The 13,767-nt window shown below is 40.5% G+C and overlaps 1 pseudogene; it reads left to right on the plus strand.

Annotated features, from left to right (window-relative positions):
- Window positions 1–13,205: 13,205 nt before the first annotated feature.
- On the plus strand, window positions 13,206–13,364 carry LOC115727409 (annotated as a pseudogene).
- The last annotated feature ends 403 nt before the right edge of the window (window positions 13,365–13,767 follow it).

Genomic DNA, 13,767 nt, shown 5'->3' on the forward strand with positions numbered 1-13,767 from the left:
ATCCAATTTTAGGTGTTTCTTCATAACACTAAGGATTGAATTCGAAAAAAAAATACAAATTGAGTCTTTTATTTTCAATTTTTGCACATTTTGAGTCAAGACATTCAATTTCAGTTCTATCTAGCTTCAATTTGATCGATTGCATCTCCAATTGTACGAATTGCACAAATTTGGCAAAAATTCCTAAAATTCTTGCAATTTAGTCCCTCAACCTTTTAGTTTTTGAAATTATTTTTAATTGAGGGACTTTCGTGGCAAAATTGGACTATCCCCCTAGGTTTTCATACATTCCAAATCGATTGGCAGGGGTGTCTTGGTCCAATTTGATCAATTAGGCGCCCAATTGAAGTTTTCCCCAATTTGGGATTTTAGAAAAATTTGGCGCTTTTGTAGAAATTGATGGGCGCTTTTGTAGAAATTGATGAGAACTTTTGGGCAAAAACACATTTCTATATAAAATTTAAGCTCCTAAGTTCAATTTTGAGGTTTAATTGTGAAAATTCCCCACCAATTTTAATTAATTTTGAAAATTCAAGGTTCGAACCGATTGAGACCGATCTCGACCGCCGTCGAACCGGTCCCGAACAGTGTCATCTTCCCCAAATGACTTGCTCCATTCTGCAGTATAAGCAATCGAGTTTGGCGATCAAATTGAAGGTCAATTCGGTCCTAATTGAATCGATTGAGGTGGGCATCTTATTCTTTAGACCAAGGCGCATCGATTCGACTCGACTTCAAGGCCAATGGGCACCGAAGGAGCTCCGGCGAGCCGATTAAAGTTGTGGCGACACAAAAAGTCAACATTTCACAGAATTGATCAAACGACGTCCAATTCACGCACGTCGGAGCACGAGTTAGTTTGGACGGAATTTCCCACCGTCGCCGTTGCCGTTTACACATCTTCGCACGCGGGAACACGTGCGAAGTGAGTCGGTGAAGGCTCGCCCGTGCGCCCCCAATTTCAAAAACGGGTATAAAACGAACAAGGAAGATTTGCGAAGAAAGGAGGCTTCATTTGTGTTCGCTCATCAATAGAATAGAGAGAGAAAGAGAGAGCGAGTAGTGAGTGAAGCTCTCGCGAACTTCACTGTAGTTCGTCGGAGCTCGGATCGCACATCACTCGGTCGGCCAATCCAGGCCAAATCGAGGCTCAAGATCAAGTCCAGAAGCTTTACACGGGTTCCAGGAAGCGATCGCATCACTTCAATTGGCCTGCAACGCCCGTAATAGGTGAGTCGAGCTTCACATTCTCCTATCGTATATGCAAGGAATCTCACTTCTGCGAGCAAGATTTCTACAATTGATGTGTGCCTTTTCATCCTCAAACCTCACTAACCATCATCGCATCATGTTTTTGCATTGATTTCGTGCGATTACCACGAGTTGAACCTTCAACCTGCTTCGGTCCGGTCGAACTTCGGCCGGGCAATTCCGGCCAATGCGAGCTCGATCCGAGCTCGAAGTAAGTCCCATAACCTTTCTATGGTGCTTGTGTATGGATCAATTGCTACGATTAGGCCTTAGATTGCAAGTTTGAACTCGGCGATGGCCGAGTATGCGTAGTTCGATTCTTAGAATTTAGCCAATGAACTTATTTGATTTTTAGATATGTTGATCCGCAAGTCGAGGCGAGCCGATTAGGGTTGGTTTGGTGTCATTTCGGCGAGATCTCACCGTTAGATCTCGCCGGAGAGGTCCTGGCCGTCCGTTGCTTCGTCGTCGCGAGGAAGAAGATGAAGTCGACGTGGCGCGGTCAACAAGTCAGCATCTTAGGTGTTGCGCCGTGATAGGTCCAGCTCGGATCTGAGTCGGCTCGACCGTTAGCGCGAGCGAGCCGACTCAGATATGATCCAACGGCTGAGATAATTAGATGAGTTTGATTCTCGACCATTGGATCGTTTTTTATATATTTGGTATATTAGATAGAAAATAGGAAAATAAAAACGGCACCGTTTATATTAGTAGATGAGCGACGTCGTTTCGTGTTCGGAGGCTAATGTGTCGTCATTTTTGGGCTTAGAGGGAATGAACGGCCCGGATCGAGTCTCAGGTTAGACCGTGACCGTTCATGCATTTAAATGATGCTGCGTCGTTTTGATTTAGGTGAGTCGACAACTCAGATTAGATCTAAGGTTAGATCGTGGCTATCCGTTCAATAACCAGATGCAGCGTCATTTTGTAAGGTGAGTCCAACACGGCGTCGTTTTGTTTAATGAAGGGTCAACGGCTGAGATCGATCTAGGATTGATCTCGGCCGTCCATTCATTTTTAATATTTCTAAATATTCGGAAATTAGTTTAGAAATTCAATAAAAAAAACCCAACAAATAGGAAACGTCGCCGTATCCGTGCAAAATGAGTCTAAGCGCGTCGGGACTGGGTTGACCGGTCGGCGACTAGTTTGACCCTATCCAAAATATTAATAAAAAATACATAAAAATCCAAAAAAAATTTGCAACATTAATAGAAAATCCATAAAAATTCCCAGATTTTTCCAAAAAATTTCTGAAAAATGTTTAAGTCGATTCGGAACTCTTATAGTCTGGATCGAGAAATTTTGAATTTTTTCGGTCGGTCCTATACCGATCCGAAAAATTCCCAACTTTTAGAAAACAAATAAAAAGTTCAAAAAAATTAGAAAAATTAGAAAAATTCTGAAAAATCACAAAAAATGGGAAATTGCCACATTCAAATGGCTCGACCCCAATTTTGTAATTTTTGGATCCCGAACCCCAAAAATGACCATTTTACCCTTCTGGGCCATGCGCCCCAAATTTTTCCCGAATCATCCTGGAACTTGAATAGGTCTTTCTATGGGCCTATATGGCCATGTTAGATGCATTACTCTTATTTTTGACTGATTGGCTGATTTGATTACAATTACCTTGATTGCACATTTAAATTTCTGATTGACATCGTTAGGGTAGAAAATTCTCGTTTGCATGGTACCCTAAGATTCTTAGAGCCTACCTTGCCCGAAATTTCATCTGCATGAATTCTTAGGTTAGAAAATTACTCCACTTCGGTAATCGAAAGGGCGTCGATGCAAATCTCGGCGTAACTAAGTCCCCGGACCTAAATCTCTGGTTCTCGTAGAATCGAACGGTTTCTCCCGATCGCTCGATAGGGTTCCCGATCATACCCTCCAAAAAGTGATCGGTGGTGACTCCATATGTATGTACACTATGCACATGTCACCCGACCACACTAAGGTCGACCCCGATAAAATTTTCTTTACATCGCAATTCGAGTAATGGGTCCTCGAGAGGGACTCGCGCGCCGAAAATCTGCTGTCATTTGGGTCGGAAGCGCGGCTCATTAACTTTCGCTCAACTTCGCCCCGCTCGGATCGAAGGAAGGTCGCGACAACGTCTCTTCAAGTCATAAACCTAAGAGGCATCTATTCCATCGAAAAACATCATTGCAACTGAATCCCGGACAAACTTCGCTATTGGGAAGTGAATGAAATTCCCAATTAAGGTTGGGTTTATTGAATTGATCGACCACCCTTTAATAGTTGAATCTTGAGTTTTCCACTTTTGAAATTAGGATCTATAGGGAGAGGCCAAGGGAGGTCTCCATTGAAATATCCCAACCTATCTTTGCCTATGATATACATTTCGATAACTTGAGACGATAAGCCATCTTTAGCTCCATCCAATTTAAATGCAATCTATGATGAAGATGAATCATTCAGCGGTATTGGTGCTAGAGGAGGAGTTTGGTTCTGAGTCAGAATATGAGTCAACCCGGAGGTCAGATTCTCCAAAAGTGTTTCTGTGGTCGAATTCCCCCTTGATTTTGGTGGGGAATCACTGCGCCTGGAGGATTCTAACCTGTCATGGGTCCGAGGTCTATCACAAGAAGGATGAAGAAGATCGGGCAAGACGAAGTCTTGGGTGGCCGACACGAGACGAAGGCGCAATAAAGAAGATGAGCAAAAAAATGTTATTCCTCGATACCGTGTCAACATAGAGCAAACTGTTGACACTTGATTTTTGATCAAGTGTTTCTTAGTTTTATTTTATAAAATTCATAAAAATTCATAAAAAGTCAAAAATTTGAAAAATCAAGTTTGCAAGCCTTAGCCAAGCATAAGGAACCAACCTTGACCAAAAAATAATTTTTCATATTTTTTGCATTTTTTTAATATTTTCAAAAAATAGGAAAATACAATAAAATTCACAAAAAATACTTCCCGAGGTTATAAAAATATAGAAAAATGTTCCATATTTTTATTTTTATTCCCTTTTCGTTTTGACCTCAAGAAAAATTAAAAATTGAATTCAATTTTAGGTGTTTCTTCACAACATCGAGAGTTGAATTTGCCTAAAAAATATTATTTGAGTCTTTTTATTTGCAACTTTTGCATGTTTTGAGTCAAGACATTCAATTATGGTCCTCTGTAGTTTCAATTTAACCAATTTCACCCTCAATTGCACGAATTGCACGGATTGGGTAAAATACCCAATTATTCTTTGCAATTTAGCTCCCGGAATTTCCAATTTTTGAAATTACTTTTAATCCGGGGACTTTCATGACAAAATTGGACTACCTCCTAAGGTTTTCATATATTCTAAATCGATTGACAAGGGTAATTTGATCCAATTTGATCATTTGGGCACTCAATCGAACTTTTCCCCAATTTGCAATTTTAGAAAAATTTGAGATTTTTACAGAAATTGATGAGAAATTTTGGGCAAAATCACATTTCTGAATAGTATTCAAGCACCCGAATTCAATTTTGAGGTTTAATTGCAAAAATTCCACACATATTTTAATTAATTTCAAAAATTGCAAGTCGGGACCGGTTCGAACCGATATGATTGCCGGTTGAACCGATCGAACCAATCCAAAATAGTGTCATCGTCTTCCTCGAGCTCGCGCCATTTTGCAGATTGAATGATGAATTTTGACGATCAAATTGGACGATCAATTACTATAATCGAACAAGCTTAGGGAGGCGTTTTGTTCACCAAGTTAATATGCGTCGATCGCCACCAACTTTGGGGCCAATAGTCGCCGAAGTACGGCGGGACGACCGGTCAAAGCCTCAGCAACCCGGAAAGTCAACATTTGAGGAAATGACCAAATTCGAGGCCATTTTGCGATCGTCGGAGTGCCAAACGGAGTTGAACGGAGTCGTATTCCATCCTCAACGCCGTTGGACCTCTTCGCACACTCGAGCGGGTGCGAAGGAAGGTCGGCGAAGCTTGGCCCGTGCGCGCCAAATTTTGAAAAGTTGATATAAAAGTTGAGAAGCTTCGCGAACGAAGGGAGGGTTCATTCGGTTCGCAATAGATTCAGAAAGCTAGAGAGAGAGTGAAAAAGTAGAGAGAGAGTCTCGTGCGATGCCATTATCGAAGCTTCACACCGAAGCTTCGCGACTTCGGCCCAATCAATCCGGGCTGAATCGGAGCGTCGGATCATCACCGGAAGCTTGCTGGAGCTAAGAGGAAGCGATCACACCAGCTCAATTGACCTACAACCTCCAAAATCGGTAAGTCGAGCTTTGAATCTCTTCACTATGCATCAATGACGACTTGCTCGGATGATCATTATTTTGAGAATTGGTGTGTGCATTTTGATCCTTAAACATCACCGACCATGATCGCATTTCACTTTTGCATTGATTTTGCTCGAAACACACGAGTCAAACTTCTAACCTGTCGCGGTCCGGCCGAGCATTGGTTAGGCGTTTCTAGCCATTGCGAGCTCAATCAGAGCTCGAGGTAAGTTTCTAGAACTCCTGTTTGTATGATTGTGCGAAGGAATTAGCCTATTATACTTTATATTGCTTGATTGAATCCTACAATGTTGATACTGTACGTAGAACGTAGCTCGAAACTTAGCCGATGCAATTGCGCGATCTTAGGATATGTTGGAGAGGAAGTTCAAACAAGTCGATTGGTGTTGGTTTTGCGCAATTTCGTTGGGTTTTTGCCGTTAGATCTCGCCGGAGAAATGTCGGTCGTTCGTTCCGTCGTCGTTGAGAGGTTGAAAGCGAAGCCGAGCTGGCGGTCAACAAGTCAAAGTCTAAGGCGGCAAGTTGTGAGTGGTCCGAGTCATCGTCCGGTCAGCATGGCCGTTAGATTGGTTTAAACGATTAGGCGGATCGGACGGCTAGGGAAATTCAAGAGGTTTAATTGTAGACCGTCCGATTAGATTTTTCGAGTTTTTGATTATTAGATAGAAAATAAAAAAAAATGGAAACAGCGCTATTTAGGTTAATGAGCGAGCGACATCGTTTAGGGTATAGCCAGATTCGGCATCGTTTAAGCTTTAGAAGGAATGAACGGTCTAGATCGAGTCTAGGTTTAATCGTGGCCATTAGCTCGGTTCAAATGCGTCGTCGTTTTGGTCTAGTGTGAACCGACGGTCGAGATCGGATCTAGGTTTAATAATGGCCGTTCATTTAGTTTTAGCCTTTTCAAATATTAGGAAAATGGTTTTAAAAATTCAAAAAAAAAAGTATATGAAATCGATCCAGCGTCGTTTTGGCGAGCGGTCTTCCCGAGCGAGTCGGGGTCGGGTTTGACCGAGCGTTGACCGGGTCGACCCAATCCGGAAAATTAATAAAAAAATTCATAAAAGTTTTCTAAAAATCCAAAAAAATTCATAAAATTCATAAAAAATTTCAAAAAAATTCCCAGATTTTTTCAAAAAAAATTTCAAAAATGTTTGGGTCAATTCGGGACTCATATAGTCTGGATCGAAAATTTTTGAAGTTCCAAGGTCGGTTTACACCGATCGGAAAAATTAATAAATTTTAGAAAATCAATAAAAAATTCCAAAAAATTAGAAAATTCCAAAAAAAATTATAAAAAATAAAAAAGATGGGAAATGGCCACATTCAACTAGCCCGACCCTATTTTGTGGTTTTTGGGTCCCGAACCCTAAAAAATGACCATTTTACCTTTCTAAGCCTTTGTCCCTAAAGATTTCCCGAACCATCCTGGAACTCAAGTGGATTTTTCTCTGGGCCGATAGGGCCGTATTAGATATGCCATGTCTGACTAATTGCTTGAATTGATTGTGATTATTTCAATTGCGCATTTCATTTCTTGGCTGTGATTGGTAGGTTAGAAATTTTCATTTGCATGACAACCCTAGATCACTAAAGCCTATATCGCCTTGAATTTCATCTGCATGAATTCCTAAATTAGAAAATCACTCAACTTCGGTAACCGAAAGGGCGTCGATGTAAGTTTTGGCGTAACCAAGTCCCCGGACCCACTTCTCTGGTTTTTGTGAAATCGAACGGCTTCTCCCGACCGCTCGATAGGGTTCCCGATCATACCCTCCAAAAATTAATCGATAGCGGCTCCATATATATGTACATTGTGCACTTGCCACCCGACTACACTAAGGTCGATCTCGATTTCTATATCTTCTTCCCATTGTGATTCGAGTAACGGGTCTTAGGAGGGACTCGCGCACTAGATCCACTATCAACCGGGTTAAAGTGCGGCTCGTTAGAGCCCGCTTGCCATTCCCCAACAAAACCGAGACCCGGCAAGATGGCGAGAAAGAAGGAAAGGAGAGGGTCCCCCGCGCGCGACACAAACCCTAGGCTACGATACCATGTTAACACAAAGAGTTTTTGAGGAAAAAACATTGTTCCTTGATTTTCCGTATTCCTTCTTTCATAACTATTACAATGACCTAGAGATTTATATACACAGATAAAAGAAAAACTTCTAAAAATGCATAACCTTTAATTTTGCTAATTACAAGTCATACATATATTTTACAGCTCATCCTCATAGAGCACCAATAGGTACTTAGTATTTTTTCTGCGAAAGGGAGGCGTCCACAATTTGGAGGAAAAAGTTTCAAGATGGATCGTGCACTAATTACCCTTGACGAGTAGCCAATGTAAAGTCCACCATGAGCATCACTACTTCGATCCACAACCCACCAAGCGACTCCCCGCCACCGCTAGGACTCATTTTCAACTGTAATTCGAGCTGCTTTGGGCATTGAAACAGTGCTCTTTTAGACATTTTACTCTTGATTTGGTGCAAATTTTTACTCATTGTTTAGACTAATTACCCCACTGTTTTTGCACGATTTCTCCGTTGTTTGGTTCTGTTTTCCTAGGTGAATTTATGGTTGAATTTGCTGCTGCAAAGTGGGCCTCATCGGAGCCATAAAACTCACTGTCGAGCCCTCGACCGCACATGAGTAAGCCCCGCCATTCGGCCCTTGGTGGTGGAACCTAATCCGCAAGGTTTATTCAAAGTTCAAATTAGGAAGGCAATCTCCAAGATAAGGTATGAATTATGAGCTTTGACTGATCGAAATTATCTTGCTTTCCCGAGTTGGATTTGATTACATATCCATGTGAATGTTTTGTTTATCTTAAGATGTTATGGATAAATCCTTACATTGGTCGGATATATCTTTCTAAAATTGAACATTATCCTAGCTTATCTTGATGCTATGAATAAGATTACGATGGATGAATAATATCTTATTTTTTATTCATCTGAATCAAATAATTATCCAAATTTTGAGAATTATCTGAAATTAAGTTTTCAAATCTTAAAGATAATTTTCTCAAACTAAAATTGAACTTTGGATGAGGAAAGGTGGACCGCACTCTCAAATATTCGGCCACCCCTCATGTATTTTCGAAAATTCAAATGAATTGGTCCATCTTTGCTTCTATATGGTCATCCATGTTCATTTAGTTGCTTTATTATATAGTTTGTACAATTATAAATAAACATGCCCATAATATATGCTCCCTTGTGCCTAGACGCTTAGAAAAATAAATTATACTTCCCGAGCCATGATCTTATGGAATGGGACTTATAATTTGTATAGAATTTCGTATTCTGCCATTTATATTAAGGGATGATGTTATTCTATACTTTTATCCGCATACTAACTCGAATCTTTGAGAACGTAGCGGATAAATTCTGCTATAGCCCTAATCTTTGGGAATGAGTGAATTTATCGAAAAAATCAGGATTAAAGGTATCTTATAGGCATTTTTGTTTATTTTTGTTTACACTTGCTTTATTTTAATTCATGCAACTAAAGTCCATTTTTCTATGGTTAGACATGTCAAAACCTCATTTTATATCTTAAATAACATCTAATATAAATTAAGAGCGTGAGAAATCATTTTCTTAAATTAAATTGAATGTTATCACATTCTACGGCATGTTTTCACCATAATTTTCTTTTTATCCGAAAATACAAAAATATTAATGGCTTTCGAAGAGCGATTTGACGAGATAGTAGATCGATTTGAGGGTCTCGATGTTGATGTGAACCGGAATCGGTGACATGGCAAAAGGTCAGGTACAAATTTTGCTCACGGGGACCCCGTCGATAAGCCTATTCATGTCTGCAAATAGGATAATCCTCTTTATTCAGAGAGTTGGAAGAAGAGGAGACCGAAGTTTCGGATGAAGGACGTGCTAATTATGCAAATAGGAATCATTATGGAGGAATTTGAAGGGGACGTTACAACGATCGTGAAAGAAGAGATGGTAGACGACGCTACAACGATCGTGAAGGTAACAACTTTAAACTAAAAGTCGATATCCCTTATTTTAATGGAGGTCCGGGAATAGAGGAATTTATGGATCGGGTTGCCTCCTATGCACGATATTCAACACCATATAGACTTAATTCCTAGTGCTAGTCCGCCTAATCTACCGCATTATAGGATGAGTCTAAAGGAGAGCGAGATTCTAAAGGAGAATATAGAGGAGTTGCTACGAAATGGGCATATTCAGAATAGTATGAGCCCATGTGATATTCCCGCTTTGTTAACTCCTAAGAAAGATGAGAGTTGGAGGATGTGCATAGACAGCAAAGCCATCAATAAAATAACTGTGGGTTACAAGTTTCCAATTTCGAGATTGAATGACATGCTAGATAGGTTGCATGGAGATAAGTGGTTTTCGAAGCTGAATTTGAAGAACGGACATCATCATATTCATATTCGGCTTGGAGATGAGTGAATGACAGCTTTCAAGACAAAAAAAAAGGGGTTGTACGAGTGGTTGGTGATGCCGTTCGGGCTTTCTAATGCTCCAAGCACTTTCATGAGGCTCATGAATCAGGTTCTGAAATCTTTTATTGAAAAATTTGTCATAATTTATTTTGATGATATCCCGATTTATAGTAAAATTGAGGAAGAGCATTTGATGCATTTGAGGGAGGTATTGACGACTTTGCTGATTAATAAGTTGTATATAAATCTTAAGAAGTGCGGTTTTCTTACTAATAAGCTGTTATTCTTGGGATTTATTATCATTACTAAGGGAATAGAGGTGGATGAAGCAAAAGTAAGAGCAATAAGAGAGTGGCTAACTCCCAAAATGGTTTCCGAAGTTAGGAGTTTCCATGGATTGGCTACCTTTTATAAGCATTTTATTAAAAACTTTAGTACTATTGCAGCCCCAATTACAGAGTGTATGAAGAAAGGTAAATTTGTATGGGGGGAAGAAGCGGAGGACAGTTTTGATATATTAAAAGAAAAGTTATGTACTACTGCACATGTTCTTGCCTTACCCGATTTTGATAAACTGTTTGAAGTGAATTGTGATGCTAGTGGAGTGGGCATTAGAGCTGTTTTATCATAGGAGCGCAAACTAGTTTGCTATTTCGGTGATAAGTTTAACAACACAAGGCAGAAGTGAAGTACTTACGACAAAGAATTTTATTATATCGTAAGGGCTTTAAAGACCTGGGAGCATTATCTGATTGGAAAAGAATTCGTGCTATATTTTGATCATAAAACCTTAAAGTATCTGAATAGTCATAAGAGGATTAGCAAAGACATGCACGCGCGTTGGTGTCAATTTTTACAAAAGTTTCATTTCGGATTAAAGTAGAAGTTAGGTGTGCGGAATGTGGTAGCCGATACGTTGAGCGGGAGAGTTGGCTTGTTGATTACATTAAGCCAAGACATTCTGGAATTTGAGCAACCGAAAAACTATTATGCAGGCGATGATGACTTTGGGCGGATTTGGGGGACATGTTCCGTTGGTCAACCCGTGCATGAATTTTATGCCATGGATGGTTATCTAATGTGTGGTAATCAGCTTTGCCTTCCTCATACCTCATTACAAAAGAAGGTAATTCGTGATTTACATGAAGGTGGATTAGCTGCACATTTGGGTCGTGATAAAACTATAGCTACGGTCCAAGAGCGATTTTACCGGTCCCAATTGCGTAGAGATATCGGCAGGTATGTGCAGAAGTGTTATGTTTGCCAGATTGCTAAGGGGCAATCTAAAAATATTGGTCCGTATATGCCTTTACCTGTCTAGAAATATTTGGGAAGATCTGTCCATGGATTTCGTGCTTGGTTTGCCATGGATCCAAAGAAGCATCGATTCTGTTTTTGTTGTGATTGACAGATTTTCCAAGATGGCACACTTCATTCCTTATAGGAAGACTTCCGACGTAGTAAGTGTGGCCAAATTATTTTTTAAAGAAGTGGTTCGCTTGCATGGAGTACCTAAATATATTACTTCAAATAGAAATAGCAAATTTCTGGGGCATTTTTGGAGGACTTTATGGAAGTTGTTTGACCCTTCTTTGAATTTTAGTAGCACAGCACATTCGCAAGACTAATGGTCAGACAAAGGTGGTCAATAGAACTCTAGGAAACTTGATTTGAAACATTTGTAGAGCCAAGCCGAAGCAATGGGTTGTCACTTTATCCCAAGCAGAGCTTGCTTATAATAATGCAATCCATAGTTCTACTGGCAAGTCGCCATTTTTTGTTGTTTATACAAAGGCGCCTCGAGCATACTCTAGATTTGATACAATTGCCCAAGCAAGCGGATAAGAGTGTAGCAGCGGATCATATGGCTAATCAAATTGTTGAGGTGCATCGGGAAGTCAAACAGAAGTTGGAAGAGGCTAATAAAAGGTACAAAGTGCAGCGAGATAAGCACGAGCGCAAGCGTGTATTTGGAGTTGGTGATCAAATCATGGTGTTTCTTTGTAAAGAGCGGTTACCATTTGGCTTTTACAACAAACTACAGCAAAAGAAGTACGGGCCTTATATCGTTAGTAGGAAGATCAATGATAATGCTTATGTTATAAACCTTTCACATAGCATGGGCATATCCAATACTTTCAATGTTGCTGACTTGTCGCCGTTTCATGAGTCCACCGAACCGATGTATCCGGATTTTGATTCTAACTCGAGGGCGAGTTTTTCTCAAGTGGAGGAGAATGATGCGGAATGTATTGGTAGTGCGTTTCTAGATCGATTGGACAAGCAGAGATCCAATCGGAAGGCGAAACGGTGATGTGCCAAGAACCAACGGATCGAGTCGACAACATCGGATCGAGCTCAAATTCGGTCGGCTGAAGTGAAATGGCGTCCCGATCAATATTCACTGTATTAGGCTATGACTAACGATGGATTTTGGCGATTCGGGAATGTCTAGATGAGTTTTCCTTTTTTTTTAGTATTTTCGGGATTTATTTTACTATTAATGGCGGTTTTATAATTTTGAATTTTGATGTTTAGAATCCTACTAGGGTTAGGTTTAGGGTTAATACCCTATAAAATGTGTTGTTATCACGTTTTTTAGGACGATTATTGATTATTGAACTTTGAAATTTGAAATTTCTCTTAAGCAAAGATTTGCTTGTTATCTTTGCCTAATGATGCGTTAGGAAGCGGCCGACATAACTCAGCCAAGCATATAGAACCCCTTGTAGAATCGCCCACTCGAACCCGATTGATTATGATTTTATGAATCTTAATTTTATTTGTTAAAAATATATAAAGGAAAGATTTGAAATCTAATGATCATGAGTGAAATAAAAGTGACTCGGTTCAAGACTTTATTCAATGTCATTGAGAAACAACTCCACTTAATCTTAGCCTTAAGATCGAGAACATGATGCCCACTTCCATCCCATCCCTCGCTTCTTAAATAAGCAACCTACTTGGTCGCCTCTTCGAGCAGCCGATGAGGGATTGCAAAGCTCCCTATTGCACCATGCTCACTCCCTTTATCTCTCTAGCAGATGATGTGAGACTTTAACCCGTGCTCACTCCCTTTGTCTCTCTTGCTCCCCCTCACTTGCAAAAGTTTCCAAGCCAAACCATGCGGGCCTAAGACATCCTTGCCACTTCGAGAGTGACACATCAAAAGGTAATGTAGGGAATGTAAGAGGGATTGTCAACAAAAGCCAAGCTACACTGCCCAAAGCATATCTTTCTCGGTCCTTTGGCTAAGATCAAGTGTAGTATTAGTTGACTATGATCAATGCTCTCACAATTTTCACCCAATTTTTGAAGCAAGACGATATTTTTTTGCGTGTGTGAATGTGTTTCAAGTACATGTAATCGATTCCATTGAACTACCCGAGGACCAAACCGTGTCAATCGGTTTGGTCGGGTACGGTTCTAAATACCTCTGATCTTATCATCGGTTTTGAAAATTGAGAATTGATCCTACTTGTTCGATTCTTGGTTCATGGGTGGGACAAAATCGAAATCAATTAACTCTATCCCTCATGGTCGATAAGGCCTTAGGAGAGACCATCGCAAACTCGTCAGCCGGGGCAAAGGCATGAAGGCCTATGGTTGGCGGGGTTGCAAACACCCTAAGCAAGGGTTTCATGGCTCCACCGACTGCCGGCAAAGGTCTTCATGACTCCACCGACAGCGGGTAAGTGCACAAAGGCCCTCATCGGACTAGGCGAGTGCCACCTCATCCATGGCTGGCGGATCCTCAACGGCCCTCGTCGTGGCCGAAGGGGCTGCCAAGGC

The sequence above is a fragment of the Rhodamnia argentea genome, chromosome 2 (genome assembly GCF_020921035.1).
Source record: "Rhodamnia argentea isolate NSW1041297 chromosome 2, ASM2092103v1, whole genome shotgun sequence".
Taxonomy (NCBI): Eukaryota; Viridiplantae; Streptophyta; class Magnoliopsida; order Myrtales; family Myrtaceae; genus Rhodamnia; species Rhodamnia argentea.